Below are 15995 nucleotides of genomic sequence, written 5' to 3' on the forward strand. Positions count from 1 at the left end.
TTGTGTCATGTGTTTATATCTTAATAAATGTTATTCTTAGATAAGATTTCATTTCAGCATTATAGTTTATGATTGCATGGTATTAAGAGTGAATACAATTAACTATTTTAACAATGAATTTTTTTATAGATACTAATTCACCCCACCCCCCGCCCCCCTTTAGTATCTTGTTACCCAATAAGACTTCCAACAAAGACCAACACTAAATCAATATTAGATATTGTAAACATGAAAGTAGATAAGATAAAATGAATTGATGTTAGTTTGATGAGAAAAATCATAGGATTTAAGATGAACTATAGTTCAAGGGTGAATTATGTACCTATTGGATTTATACATGCAACTTATATGATGATAGGTACTAAAAGAGAAAGTCAACATGTGTGAGATTCTTAAGCCATAGTTGATGAATAATTTAGACAAAATCAAGAAAATAAAAGAAACCAAATTTTAATTTGAATCACTTTTGATACATCTATCCTTTCAATTAATGATAAGATTTATAAGAATGCCTAATTATGAGTGAAATTATAACAAGAGTACAATGAAAATGATTACCTACTACTTTAAGAAGTAACTACTGACAAGATAATAGATGACATATCAAGAATGATGAAATATTTTCATGAAAAAATAAAACAAAGATTTCGAATACCTCCTACTATTTAGAGAAGTAAAAACCTGAATTGTTCTTTATGGTTGAAACAAACTTGACTTTCATAGAGGTAGTAAAGCCTAGGGTGAAGTTTGTTGACATTTTGGGCTCTGAAGTAGGTGAACAGATAATTGAAGGGTAGACTAGATTGATTTTAGAATCAAAGAGAGATCAATAGTGTCTTAGATAGGATACCTATGAAGAGAAGCTAAGTAAAAGAACAATTGTATAGTAAGGAAATCAAGAAAAAAATAGATAAGAAATTTGATGAATTACTCAAGGTCTCAGGTATGAGTAGAGAGGAATTCAAAGAGGCAGTAGGCACACATATGGAAATGAAAGGTAATGGAAAGTTAAAGACTTAAATTTCTAAACCACTTGCAATTGAAAGTAACAATAGTAGTACCTATATAGGCATCCTAAAATTGGCATGACTTGAACAGCATGATTCTAATAAAATTAGTAAGAATTAAAGACAATATCAGAGAAAATGAGGAAAACAACAAAACTTTGGATTAATCACAACATAAAATTATATACATAATTAATTTAATCAATTAATTACCTAAGGTTTTGATCATACCAAAATCCAAATTATAAAAACAATTCGAAAGAAAAGAATCATTTCATAACAGGAAAATTAATTCAAGAGGAAATGTCAATTCAATTGAAAAAGAAAAATTCAAAAATTGAAAAGAAATAAAAATTTAAATAAATCAAATAAATCCATTATCATCTCAAAAGTGAAAATCCATCCTTTTGGATTTAAAAAGAAATGAAAAACCCTATTTATCCTCACAATTCAAGTCTGTTTGACTCTTTCTCTTGGGGTTTTATGAGATATTTCCAATTTCACCATTACCCTTGGTTCAAAATTAAATCCCAAATCTTTATCCCAATCCCTTCTAAAATCCTATATATAGGAAGAAATTTTGAAAGAAAAGGGAATCACAGTGCCTTCTAAAATTACTATAGGCATTCTAAGGCTAAGAGATATCAAGTCATTAACATTATTACTATAGGGAATTGTACAACATTTATGCACCATTTAGGATTATTTTAGTACCATATTTATAGTATTTTCATTTTTTTATCTTATTAGATCAATCATCCAAAAAGATCTCATATAGCTTTCTCAAATCTTCAAAGCATCATCTTAGATCTACATTTAATCCCGTTCTAGAATTGTCACTAAGATATTGATCTAAGAGAAATTTCAACAGTTGTAGGTAGGGAGACATGGGACATTCTTGAATTGTTAATTTGGTAGTTCTTTCTATCATTTTCTAGAAATTCACATTAAAGTCTCATGAATACACATTTCCTTATGTACAAAATGGCATCCATCATGGGGTAGGTTTAAATGGCTCATTTTCACTTGATTTTTCATGCTAATCTTTAACTTTTTCTTGGAGATCTATATTTTTCTTCCTTCTCTTGTACAAATAAAATTTTTTGTAGGTTTAGTAAAACTTTGGGAAGACACGTAGCATATGTCAAGACCTTTTGAAGATGCTTCTAGACTTCTAACTACCAAACATAGGTTTTATCCTATTTTTTTGGTATTTTTAAACTCTATTTAAGTGCATTTTAAATATTCTATAATGCATTTGAATTATTTTGTCACTTCCTTGATTGATGAGTATGGGGCTCAACTTTTTGTTGTAGGGCTTTCCTATGAAGCATAAAAGGGCATGTACTATTGTATGGACTATAGGAAGATGACACTGACAATGGATTTTGCATGTGCAATGCCAAGGGCCGATCTAAATAAGGTACTTGATCTAGTGCCTATTTATGGTTGCTACTACTTGTCATCTTGTTCCAATCTTGTAGGCAATGTGATTTTATTTTTTTTCTAAATATAAAATTGAGTTCTTATGGTTTGAGTTTGATCTTAGATTATTTAAACTTACCAATTATAATATTCTTGATGCTGATAAGGTCTATAGGAATATAGAAACATGAAGGGGGATCTAGATGCTTCAAAAAAATATTTAGATTTTGAAAATAAGAAAAATCTTTTAGAGTAGTCTAAAAGAACTTTAATAGTCATTTACATTTACATCCATATCTAAAGAGTTACACTTCCTCCAAATTTATCAACACCCACCTTCGAAAAAAAAAAAAAAAAAACCCTTTCAAAAGATCTTTGCTAGTAAAGAACCAGCACAATTAATAATTATATTATATTATTTAAGATATTAATCACTCATTACATTCCTTAAAAAATATGACTTTTATCAAGTCTTTTCATAACATAGCCACTCGCGAAACTATATAATGAATACATAACAAACATACATAAACCTCCCCCTAACATAACGACCCAAACAATACGGCAAGTGAGTCAATAAAACTGCTAACACAACACTATCAATCATACCCATCCCATATTAATCCAAACACTTCAGTTGTAGCACCCACGGTTACCAAATATTACGGTATCCTTCCATGACCTGCAATACAGTCAGTCGAGAATTAGCCCTCTGAAGATACTTTGTTAAAACAAGTTTGAGCTAAAGATGGCAGATAGGAAAACTACCATTAAATAGCGCGGGCTTAGCCTTTCTTTACCTTTCTCCGTTTCTTCAGCTATCTGAATGAAGAGATAATATTCTGTCGCTGCACTCGTACCCTCAAATATACCGTTTTCATTCACATTTGCGTCACAATGATTTGCGTATCTAATTTTAGGCCTTTCAAGGATTTCTTTGACCGAACGGTATATCTTTTATGGGCATCTCAAAATCAAATATCTTGAGGATAGCTCGTTTGGGAATAATTAGCACATCCAGTTTTGGGGAAGGATCTGCAAGTGCACATTGGCGATCAGTATCCCAGTATCCGTCTGAAAGGTATATTTTAAATTCAAGGTCATTCTTGAATTTATTTTTGATTTCCTCAGAATGTCAATTCGCCTCCGTCACAGAGGCCAGCATCCTGACGTGTCTTGTTACCAAACTCGAGGACCATGGTCTTCGAGTTTGGTAACAATACCCGCCAAGAATTCGGTTCTCGCCATCCCTGCTTCTTAATCTTTATGCCTGCCATAGCGACTGCTATATTTATATGCATTCACGTTTTTAAATATCCAACTGTTATATTTGTATGCCTTTGCTATTCGTTCAAGTAAACTAATAGATGTGAAGTAACATTTTGTTCCCCACATCACGTCAAGTCTGTCTGTTCAGTCCATCTTGTATTGTATTACTTTAGTGAGTGTTGTACACAAATAATATTTTTCTTTAACAAAGTTCTTTCACCTAATTTTTCATTTATGAAAGAATCGTATGACTAAATGTATTACTTTATTGAGCGTTGCACACAAATAATATTTTTCTTCACCCAATCTTTCATTTCTAAGAGTCTTATTTATTGGGCGTTGTGCACAAATAATATAATAGTTTTCTTCACCTCATCTTTCATTTCTAAGAGTCCTATGACCAAGTGTATTACTTTATTGAGCGTTGTACACAAATAATATTTTTCTTCACCTAAAAAGTTCTTTCACCTAATCTTTCATTTCTAAGAGTCTTATGAGAGTTATTGAGTGTTGTACACAAATAATATAATATTTTTCACCTAAAAAGTTCTTTCACCTAACCTTTCATTTCTAAGAGTCTTATGACCAGTTCATTCTTTCATTTCAATGAAATTTATCATCAGACTTCGTATCATCATCACCTATTCCATTTATTCCTATGAAACTTATCATCTAATCTCTTTTTGATATCACCTAATCCATTCATTCATCTTGTACAATGGCTAGTACTTGTTGTAATAATAATTAATTGATTAGTTAAATAACTATTCTTAAAAAATAATTAATTAAAAATAATAATAACTATAAATATTTTCAGATGATAATACATCAAAATTTAAATATTAATAAAATAAAATAATTTAATCATAATAGTCATGGTATTTTCTAAGTTATTTAAAAATGATTAATATTTAGGTAAATATTACAAAGTACTATAAAAGTCATAGCATTTTCTAATTTATTTAATAAAGATTAATGACTTTTTGAAATATTATATTTGATAATAATATATTAAAAAATCAACATTAATAATTTTAAGTATTTTTAATATAAAATAAATATATCCTATTGTTGTCTATAGTCAATATTTTATTTTGTTATTCTTTTAATCAAAAACATTATCTAATAAAATTTAGAGACATGGTAGCTTATAACTTTATTCTTACATTTAAATTCTTAAATTGTATATATATTTAACAATTATTTTTAATGCATTTAATAGAATGTATGAGATTAATTGTACTATTTTAAAAAATCTAAGTATATTTTACAAACTTACCAAGTAAGTCATTAGTAATAAATAATTTTTCCTCAAAATAGATATATTATCAAAATTGAAGTAATATTATTTATTCTTATAAGTTCTTATTGAGCATTATTAAACAAAAAATCATTGCTTTTTTAATATTTTTTTTGTATTATGATCTATTGACAAAACAAAAGATAAAGTTTGTTTTGTTAGTCCAATTTTTAAGTACAAAGATTAAATAGTACTATATAGAAAACTCTAAGTATTATATTATTTATATTTGTTTTCTAAAGAAATTTTATTTTAACTACATAATCATTTATCATTTATTTTTATTATATTACTCATGCATTGCAAAAAATATTACTGAAAAAATAGAATTAAGGCATATCCTTCCACAAAAAAGGGTTCTATAAGACCAAATCAAGTAGACCAATAGAATTTGACAAAAAATATTTTTGTTAGATATAAAATTCATAGCTAAATAGGAAAACTTAGAAAAATTGAAGTTATAGGAAAATAGTTATTGCTCATTGGTAGAAATGAAATTCACTATTGTAATAATTGTACATAAGTGAATGCAATAATATTTCCTTACAACAAGTACAACAATGCATATATTTATTTATTAAGAAGTGCATTTATTTCCATCAAAAGAAGCGCAATTACTTCCATAAAAGAAATTAGCTGCCACTCTCTTTACTGGTATTTCCATTTGCGATGGTTAATGTGGGTCAAGATAATCTTACTCCAATTTGCATTGCCAAGGGTTCGTTTCTTCACTCAAATTGAACTAGATTGGTAGGAATAAATGTTTTCTAAAAAAAATTAATCTAGATGTGGTAAATTGGAACTGTAATATGAGTTGTGAATTTTCATTTTAATTTGAAATAAAGGTTTGGGTTTTATATAAGAAAGCAACAAGTGGTTGCTGACCCATGGTACAATAATGACACCTAGTTCCCAACATTAAGTAAATACAACATCTGATGCCTACCTCTATCAAAACTAAAGGTTTGAATGCAACTTAACCACCAATCATCATCAACATTGTCATAGAGAACTATTGGACAAACACTCACAAAGGTTGTATAAATGGCTATCATGCAAGTACGTGAAATGAGTAACCCAGTATGAATGACTAAGATGGAATCTCATAGTGCCATTACAAGAAGTGAGATCCTTGTATAAATGACTATTGTGCTAGTGTGAGAGATGAGTAACCCTGTATGAATGGCTAGATGAGAAATAAATAATATTTTGTAAGTCTATTGGGCTCCACCATAGAGATTAAGGGAATCTCTATTATGGGGTATGTGAGGCATTAAGGTCTCCATCTTACAACCATGACTAGGATTAATAGACAATCTCCATGTGCCAGAATATTCTGATGATATCAACATATGCATATGTTATTGGCCTTGGATAGAGGATGTCTCGTCCAAGAAGAACCTTAATGAGAGCATCCCATGAGAAAACAAAATAATAACTAAGGATTAGGATACCTAATCTGGAGATGTCATTAAGATTGGGATTCAATTAGAAGATAGAATAGTATAGTTAGAATTGTTATTGTTATGATTTTAACAATTATTTTGTAGATATTACATCTTTAAAGATAACCCTAATAGTAGGAACATGACAGTCTTTGCCATGTATATTTAAAAAAAAAAATAAGAGATCATAAAAAAAAAAAAGTCAAAACAAAGGGTTTTGGTTTCTTGAATATGACATAGATAAATGAAATCGCTATGAATCTTGAGTGCATTCATTAAGTATAGTTTTTTCAACTTTGTTAGATTAGCTTAAAAAAATTCATTTTTGTAGCATATAATGAATACATAACTTCACTTGCAGCACCTACGGTTACCAAATATTACAATTCTGTCCAGATCCCTTATCCTTCCCTTTCCTTTTTTCATCACCTTTCTTCCCCTGTCTTACAGCATCTGAGCCATGACCTGCAATACGGTCAGTCGAGAATTAGCCCTCTGAAGATATTCTGTTAAAACAACTTCGAACTAAAGATGGCAGACAGGAAAACTACCGTTAAATAGCGCGAGCTGAGCTTTTCTTAACCTTTCTCCGCTTCTTCAGCTATCTGAATGAAGAGATAATATTCTGTCGCTGCACTCCTACGCTCAGTTATACCGTTTTCATTCACATTTCTGTCACAAAGATTTGCGTATCTTATTTTAGGCCTTTGAAAGATTTCTTTGACCGTATCAAGATTAGCAGCCGCTTCACTCATACATGCTAAGCTTCTCAAAATGAAATACCTTGAGCTTAGCTGGTTTGGGAATAATTAGCACATCCAGTTTTGGGGAAGGATCTGTAAGCGCATATTGGCGATCCCAGTATCGGTCTGAAAGGTATATGACTTCCTTGAATTTACTTATAATTTCATCCGTCACAGAGGCCAGCTTCTGTGCGGGTCTTGTTACCAAACTCGAAGAGTCGAAGAGTATTCGAGTTTGGTAACAAGACCCGCCAAGAATTCGGTTGTCGCCATACCTGCTTCTTCATCTCTATGCCTGCCATAGGGACTGCTATAATTATATGCCTTCACGTTTCTAAATATCCAACTGATATATTTGTATGCCTTTGCTATTCGTTGAAGTAACTTAATACATGTGAAGAAACATTTTGTTCCCCACATCACGCCAAGCCTCTCTGTTCAGTCCACGCTGTACTACTTTATTGAGCATTGTACATAAATAAATTTTTTTCTTTTACCTAATCTTTCATTTCTAAGAGTCTAATGACTGAGTGTATTACTTTCATTTCTAAGAGTCTAATGACTGAGTGTATTACTTTGTTGAGCATTGTACACAAATAATATTTTTCTTCACCTAAGAAGTTCTTTCACCTAATCTTTCATTTCTAAAAGTCTTATGACTGAATGTATTTACTTTATTGAACGTTGTACACAAATAATGTTTTTCTTCATTTAAGTTCTTTCACCTAAACTTTCATTTCTAAGAGTCTTATGAGTGAATGTATTACTTTATTGAGCATTGTACACAAATGATATTTTTCAAGATTCACCTATGAAGTTCTTTGACCTAATCTTTCATTTCTAAGAGTCTTATGACTCAATGTATTACTTTATTGAGTGTTGTACACAAATAATATTTTTCATCACCTAATCTTTCATTTCTAAGAGTCTTATGACTAAGTGTATTACTTTATTGAACATTGTACACAAATAATATTTTTCAAGATTCACCTATGAAGTTCTTTCACCTAATCTTTCATTTCTAAGAGTCTTATGACTAAGTGTATTACTTTATTGAGCGTTGTACACAAATAATATTTTTCTTCACCTAATCTTTCATTTCTAAGAGTCTTATGACTGAGTGTATTACTTTATTGAACATTGTACACAAATAACATTTTTCCTCACCTAAAAAGTTCTTTCACCTAATCTTTCATTTCTAAGAGCCTTATGACCAAGTTCATTCCTTCATTTCAATGAAATTTATCATCAGACTTTGTATCATCATCACCTAATCCATTCATTCCTATAAAACTTATCATCTAATCTCTTTTCAATATCACCTAATACATTCATTGATCTTGTACAATGGCTAGTACTTATTGTAATAATAATTAATTGAATAGTTAAATAAATATTCTTAAAAAATAATTAATTAAAAAAAATTAATAACTATAAATATTTTCAGACGACAATATATCAAAATTTACATATTAATTAAATAAAATAATTTAAACAAATCATAATAGTCATGATATTTTCTAAGTTATTTAAAAATGATTAATTCTCAGATAAATATTACGAAGTACTATAAAAGTCATAGCATTTTCTAATTTATCTAGTAAAGATTAATGACTTTTCAAAATATCATATTTGATAAGAATATATAAAAAAATCAACTTTAATAATTTTAGATATCTCTAATATAAAATAAATATATCTTATTGTTGTCTATAGTCAATATTTTATTTTGTTATTCTTTTAATCAAAATTATTATCTAATAAAATTTTGAGACATAATAGCTTATAACTTTATTCTTATATTTAAATTATTAAATTATGTATATATTTAACAATTATTTTTAATTCATTTAATAGAATGTATGAAATTAATTGTACAATTTTAAAAAATCTAAGAAGTACCAAGTAACTCATTAATAATAAATAATTTTCCCTTAAAATAGATTCTCATTATTATCAAAATTGAAGTAATAATATTTATTCTTATAATTTCTTATTGAGCATTATTAAAAAAATATCATTGCTTTTTTAATATTCTTTGTATTATGATATATTGATAAAAAAAAGGATAAAGTTTGTTTTGTTAGTCCAATTTTAAGTACAAAGATTAAATTGTAGTATATTAAAAACTATAAGTCTTGTATTAATTATATTTGATTTCTAATTAAATTTTATTTTAACTACATAATCATTTATCATTTTTTAAAAATATTACTCATGCATTGACAAAAATATTACTGAAAACATAGAATTAAGGTATATCCTTCCACAAAAAAAGGGTTCTGTAAGACCAAATCAAATAGACCAATAGAATTTGAGAAAAATTATATTTTTCATATATAAAATTCATAACTAAATAGGAAAACTTTAGAAAATTGAAGTTATAGGAAAATAATTATTGCTCATTGGTAGAAAAAAAATTCACTTTTGTAATAATTGTACACAAGTGAATGCAATATTATTTCCTTACAACAAGTACAATAATGTATCTATGTATTTATTAAGAAATTCATTTATTTCCATCAAAAGAAGCACAATTATTTCCATCAAAAAAAGTTAACTACCACTCTCTTTAGTGGTATTTTCATTTGTGATGGTTAATGTGGGTCAAGATAATCTTACTCCAATTTGCATTGCCAAGGGTCCATTTCTTCACTCGAATTGAACTAGATTGGTAGGAATAAATGTTTTTTTAAAAAAAATCCTAATGTGGTAAATTGGAATTGTAATATGAGTTGTGAATTTTCATTTTTGTCTAAAATAAAGATTTGGGTTTTATATGAGAAAGTAGTAAGAGGGTGTTGACTCGTGGTACAATAATATACCTAGTGCCCAACGTTAAGTAAATACATCATCTGATGCCTACCTCTATCAATACTAAAGGTTTGAATGCAACTTAACCACCAACCATCATCAACTTTGTCATAGAGAACTACTGAACAAACACTCACAGAGGTTGTAATCTTTAACTAAGAAAAGAAAAAGGAAAAAAAGCCCAAATGAGCCCTTTAAAGATGCCATCAACCACCCAGACATGGGAGGAAAAAAAAAAACAAGGGGGAGACATATTCATCACCAAAAGTTATAGTACCCACACTAAGGCTTCAACAAGCCTATCTATCCTTCTCTATCAAATCCAAAGATCCAAAAACATCTTGGTTGACTACAACTAAAACCAAACACATCTAGTCATCTGGTCTAGCCCTTGAAAACATAAAACTTCCTTATGATCAACATACAAGATAGAAGACACCACACCAACATTACACTAGCACAAATGATAAAGAAGTGGCTAGGCCTAAAAATCAATGGCTAAATCAACAACATAAAACTATAGAACCTAAAAAAAATTAAGAACCTCCTCTCCATAAAAAAACCCTCCATAATAGGTGCAATAGAGAGAAAAGTCAAAGACAAGTAGCTTCTAGTCAAGATCCACTAGGACGCCAAGAGGTCGAAAGTCAATGAAGGCTATCCATACACCCCACACCTCAAAAGACCAGCTTCAAGCCTTCTTGAAAGGCTAAGCCTTTTCCACAATAGGAAATTCCACCTCCATATGAAGCTACCTGAATGAGATAGTGGGGATTGATGCCATCAACTGCCACTGATCTAGAAAAGGAGATCTCTACTCAACAAAGCTCAAATCCACCTTGACAATTAGAGGAAACTTGCCCAAAACATTATTCTTGAATACCAACAAGGGCCATGAGGGTATGTTATCTTTTATTTTGTAATGGAGGCCCACCCTCCCTCCCTAATTGCACACATGCCTTTGGTCTTGAGAAACACCATGGTTTTTCTTGTCCATTCCTTTCCCTAGTGCTTGCACTTTGAATGGGGATTGAAATTGTAATTATTTAAAATATTGACTTTGACCTTTTACTGATCAAACACAAGTATTTTCAAACAATAGAAATTGAAAACCTATAGGGGTTTACATTTTATTTATTTAATGATATTTAAGAGAATCTAGAAATAAACAATATTCTTTGTTTTAACACTAATTTCAACAACTAATGGAAACTAAATAGTCAATCACTACATCATGAAGTAATTAGTATTGAAAAAAAACAAAAGGAAAATTTACCAAAACTTTTGACAGTCATTTTCAATTATATTTTTCATTAAAACATCATTCTCTACAAACTATAATGTTGAAAAAAATGGAAAGTGAATAACCATTTTCTTATTTTTACAATCAAATAACATTTTCTCTAATATATTTTGTTTCCAATTACAATCAACAACAAATAATCAATACCAATTTTTTAACCTAGATAACATACCCTTATCTCTCTTTGTATTTCCACCTAACAAATCGACCTTTGTAAGAGACTTATTTATTCAAATAGTATTATCTACAAACCCTACGCAACACAAACCAAAATTTTCTACAAACCTTAACCACCATAATAAATTAAAACCAAAACTAAAATGAGAATAAAAAATGATTATGAAATATAAAACATGGATTGACTCTCCTATGTTTAGTGACCTAGGTAGAAGAAACAACTCAAATAATTTGTCGGCAAACCCTAGATACCACCAAAAGCAAATGATTCTCTACAAATCCAAATATGAACAAACATAAAAATGAAGCAAGCACCACAAATAAAAATATACAACCTAGACAAATCCCCCCTTGTTAAATGACCTTTAACAGTAAAAAACTCATCTAAATGAGAGGCATGCTCAAGAAATCAAATGGGATAATTCATTCACAAACACCACACTTTAAAAACTCCACCTAATGTAGAACAAAAATCATATAAAATACAATACATGAAGCATAGAGAAATGAGCTCAATTCATTTTTAAGAGTGTAGGAAAAAAACTCATAGAAAATTTAAAAATATGAATTACAAATAGGAATCCTCAAATGGGTTACCAAACTCACCTCAAATTGAGTGTAGTGCAATGAATTAAATTCACCTACTCTAAAGTTAATTCTATTGTAGTTTTCATGAAAAAATACCACATCTTGACAAAATTGCTCTCCTCGGTGCATAATGATGGGAAAATTTAAAATTTATAGGTGGCTAAAAATTTCATAGGCACATAATTCCATTCTAAATGTGGGAAAATGCAAGGTTGCCACAAGGACATTTCTAGCTACACATAATTTCTATTTACACATAATTTTATAGAAATGTAATCCCATACTAAAAATCTATTGATGTAAATAAGTGCTTCCTTCAATCATCAAGTATTCACATTTGTCCCTTATGAGATAGGTGTACAAATTATATAATCTTGATCGTTTGGAAGTGCCAAGTTTGTAAAAATAATTTTATTTTTAGCATAGACATTCAATCTTTCTTTACCAAACATTTTAATATCCCTCTTTAGGTTATCTTTTCAATATACTATCTTATAATGAAATATAATATCAATTTATAATTGACATCTTTGACTAGTACAATTTGTAAGAATCTATCTTAGAGTAGAATTCACCTAAGACAAAGGAACTCAAAATACAAACACAAATTAGACCAGAGTATGATCAGAATAACTGTATAGTATTCAATACAATGTACAAGTACACAAGGAGTGCCTAAATATAAAGGCCTCTAAGATGCATCTAGAATGGCTTGGAATCAGCATCATGATAAGTCATACAGCTAGGCACATGCTCACCAAATATGGGTTATCCTCCATTAAGCATGAAAGTAAGTGCGATGATGAGAGGATAAGCCTACAATGGTGTGACACACAAATTAGTGTTGTAGACAACATGTGCTAAATTAGGAGTGCGAATAACTTTGTTGTCTCAATGAATGATGCAAACTCCTGTGTTGTAGACACCATGTGCATAATTAGAGTTGCATACTTCTGTGTTGTCTACATGACAACTCTAGAAGGTGAGCAAACTCCTAATTGTCTCACAAAAATAAATAATAAAATAATGCACTAACCTAAGTAAACTTAAGTAAAGTGTAAATAGTAAGTACCTATTTACACCAACACCCCCCCTTAAGTGCAACTTAGGGGAATGCACTTAAGCTTACTAATGCATAATGGTTCCCAACTACAAGGCCATGTTAAGCACCCATGTACAAAAGCAATGCTATAATGATGCAAAGCAATCTCTCATAAAGTGGAGAAAGAGGGAAAACCTCATGGGAAATACCCTCCTCCAAAAAGAGAGATGAGTACAATAAAGAAGAAGAGAGACAAGAAGACCTCATAAGAGGAAACAATCCTTCCCAAAAGAGGAAGAAGAGAGAAGTCAAGGGACTCCCTTTTTTGCAACATCCCACACCCCCAAGAGATCTTGCAAATGAGTATACTTGACCTTGGTGAAGGGTTTGGTGAAGATGTCAATGACTTGCTCTATTATAGGATAGTACTATAGTGCAATGATCTGCTCATGTATAAGCTCTCTGATGTAGTGCATATGAACCTCGATGTGCTTAATCTACTGATGTTGAACTGGATGCTTAGAGATTTCAATGGCACTTTAATTGTCGCAATGAATAACTTTAGGCTTAGGTAGATCAAATCAAAACTCCTCCAGGATGTACTATAAACAAAGAGCCTATGTAGCTGCATTAATAGCTCCTCAATACTCAGCCTCTGTGGAGGAAAGAGCAACATTGTTTTGCTTCATACTCTGCCAACAAATAGGGTTGGAACCAAGGTGAAATATGTACCTTTAAGTGGACTTGCAAGAATCTAAGTCTCTTACATAGTCTGAGTTTGTGTATCCAACCAGCTGAAGTCCTATACCTACTACATAATGTACTCCATGTGTATGTGTACCCTTGCTGTAGTGCAAAATGCACTTGGCAACCTTCCAATGAAGCTCATGAGGTTCTTGCATAAAGCATGAAACTATGCCAACTGCAAAAGCAATATCAGGGTGTGTATGTGTCAAGTAGATAAGACTCCCAACTAACTATTTGCATAATGTAGCATCAACAAGTGGAGTGGTACACTTAGCCTCTAGCTTGACACCTAATAGGAAGGGAGTAGGAGTAGGCTTGTAGTCACTCATGTGAAACCGAGAAAGTAAGTCAAGAGCATACTTGGGTTGTGAAAGTGAAATCCTTGTTGAAGACTGTGTGATCTCAATGCCAAGGAAGTAATGTAGCAAACCCAAGTTTGTCATGGAAAATTTGTCCTATAGAGAGGTCTTGACACTAGCTATGATGGAGGAAGTGCTCCTTGTAATGATCAAGTCATCTACATAAAGCTCTAAGATCAAATGAGAATCATCTTTCTGAAGAATGTAGACATTTGAATTAGAGTGACATCTAGTGAAACCTACTGAGAGGAGGAAGGAATCCATTTTGGCATACCAAGCCTGAGGAGCCTTCTTTAGACCATAAATAGACTTCTTCAATCTAAAAACCATAGTAGAATCCTATACAAACCCCAATGGCTGCTCCATATAAATTTCCTCATGAAGATCACCATTCAAAAAGGCACTCTTAACATCCATCTAGTGTACAACACAACCTTGAGTTGTAGCAATTGCTAGTGTCAGGTGAATGGAGTTCATATTGGCAACTGGCACAAAAGTCTCTATATAGTCTATACCCAGAACTTGTAAGAAACCTTTGGCTCAAATTTGGTTCGATAGATCAACTTGCATCGAACCAATTTTCTTCCCTTAGGAAGGGGAACTAAGTCCCAAGTGTTGTTTTTCATCAATGAATTATATTCTTCCTCCATAGCCCTATCCCACTATCGTCTTCTGAGTCACTATCATCACTTTGATCACTATCCACGAAGGAGGAAGAAGGAGTATTTGAAGAAGCCAAGCTTGGACATGTCTCTTCAAAGTGAACAGTCCTCTCATAAAATATTTCATGCATCTCTGGATCCATTAGTTTGTATGCCTTGAGATGATTAGGATATCCAAAAAATATGCATGGTTTGTTTTGTGGTTCTAATGCCTTTCACTTTTTTGGAGGTATCCTTGCCCATGCTAGACAACCAAAATCTTTGAAGTGCTTTACACTTGGTTTTCTTCCACACCAAGCCTCAAAATTAGTTATTTCATCTAAGGCCTTATGTAGACTTCTATTTTGGATGTAGTTGGCATAGTGCATGGCTTCAGCCCAAAACACTTGATCGAGAGACTTGTGTTGAAGCATGGAAGTAGTCATTTCCTTAAGGGTTCTATTCTTTCTTTCAGCTACACCATTCTACTGAGGCATGTATGCAACTAAATGTTGAATATCTATACCTCATGTGTGCAAAAGTCTGTAAGCTTGGAGTTGACATGCCATTATCCGTTCTTAGGATCTTGATGGCTTTCCCTATTTTTTCTCAACTTGAGCTTTGAAGATGATAAAGTTATCAAATACTTCACTTTTATGAGCTAGGAAAAAGACCCAAGTGTACCTTGAAAAGTCATCAATAAATGTGAGAACATAGCGGGCCTTACCAAAAGATGGTACTAGAAAAGGGCCAGCTACATCACTATGAACCAATTCTAGAACAGTAGTTGCCTTCCAAGACTTCCCTTTGTCATATTTCTCTTTGGGATGTTTACCTGCTTCACAACTTGGATATACACCCTCTGAAAACTTGACTTGAGGTAGATCAATGACCATTTCCTTGCTACTTAATTGCTAAAGGTAGTGATAATTAAGGTGTCCAAATCTTTTATGCCATAGTTTACTTTGTGTGTTTGAATGAGTCAACAAGGCAAAAGACGTGGACTTAGTCACAAAATTTGAGAAAGAATAAAGTCTAGTCTCATGGTTTGCCTTTCCAACCACCACCATAGAATCATCTTTGAGATTTTTCACCACTACTGTGTCAGGGAGGAACTCTACTTTATTGCCACACC

General features: G+C 31.2%; 2 long non-coding RNA genes across 3 annotated transcripts; both read right to left on the reverse strand.

Annotated features, from left to right (window-relative positions):
- Nucleotides 1-2830: 2830 nt before the first annotated feature.
- On the reverse strand, nucleotides 2831-4557 carry LOC149546560 (uncharacterized). Its single transcript, XR_016354358.1, has 2 exons — nucleotides 3233-4557; nucleotides 2831-3114 (listed from the first exon to the last, which is right to left on the reverse strand). It is a non-coding gene; the product is annotated as an uncharacterized LOC149546560 (long non-coding RNA).
- A 2139-nt stretch (nucleotides 4558-6696) lies between these two features.
- Nucleotides 6697-7781, reverse strand: LOC149546561 (uncharacterized). 2 transcript variants are annotated; one of them, XR_016353747.1, is made up of 2 exons: nucleotides 6998-7781; nucleotides 6697-6911 (listed from the first exon to the last, which is right to left on the reverse strand). It is a non-coding gene; the product is annotated as an uncharacterized LOC149546561 (long non-coding RNA). The 2 variants fall into 2 exon arrangements; XR_016353746.1 differs by having other exon boundaries at nucleotides 7030-7759.
- Nucleotides 7782-15995: the final 8214 nt, after the last annotated feature.

The sequence above is a fragment of the Cupressus sempervirens genome, chromosome 7 (assembly GCF_028749045.1).
Source record: "Cupressus sempervirens isolate cs-2001-9-10 chromosome 7, ASM2874904v1, whole genome shotgun sequence".
Classification (NCBI taxonomy): domain Eukaryota; kingdom Viridiplantae; phylum Streptophyta; class Pinopsida; order Cupressales; family Cupressaceae; genus Cupressus; species Cupressus sempervirens.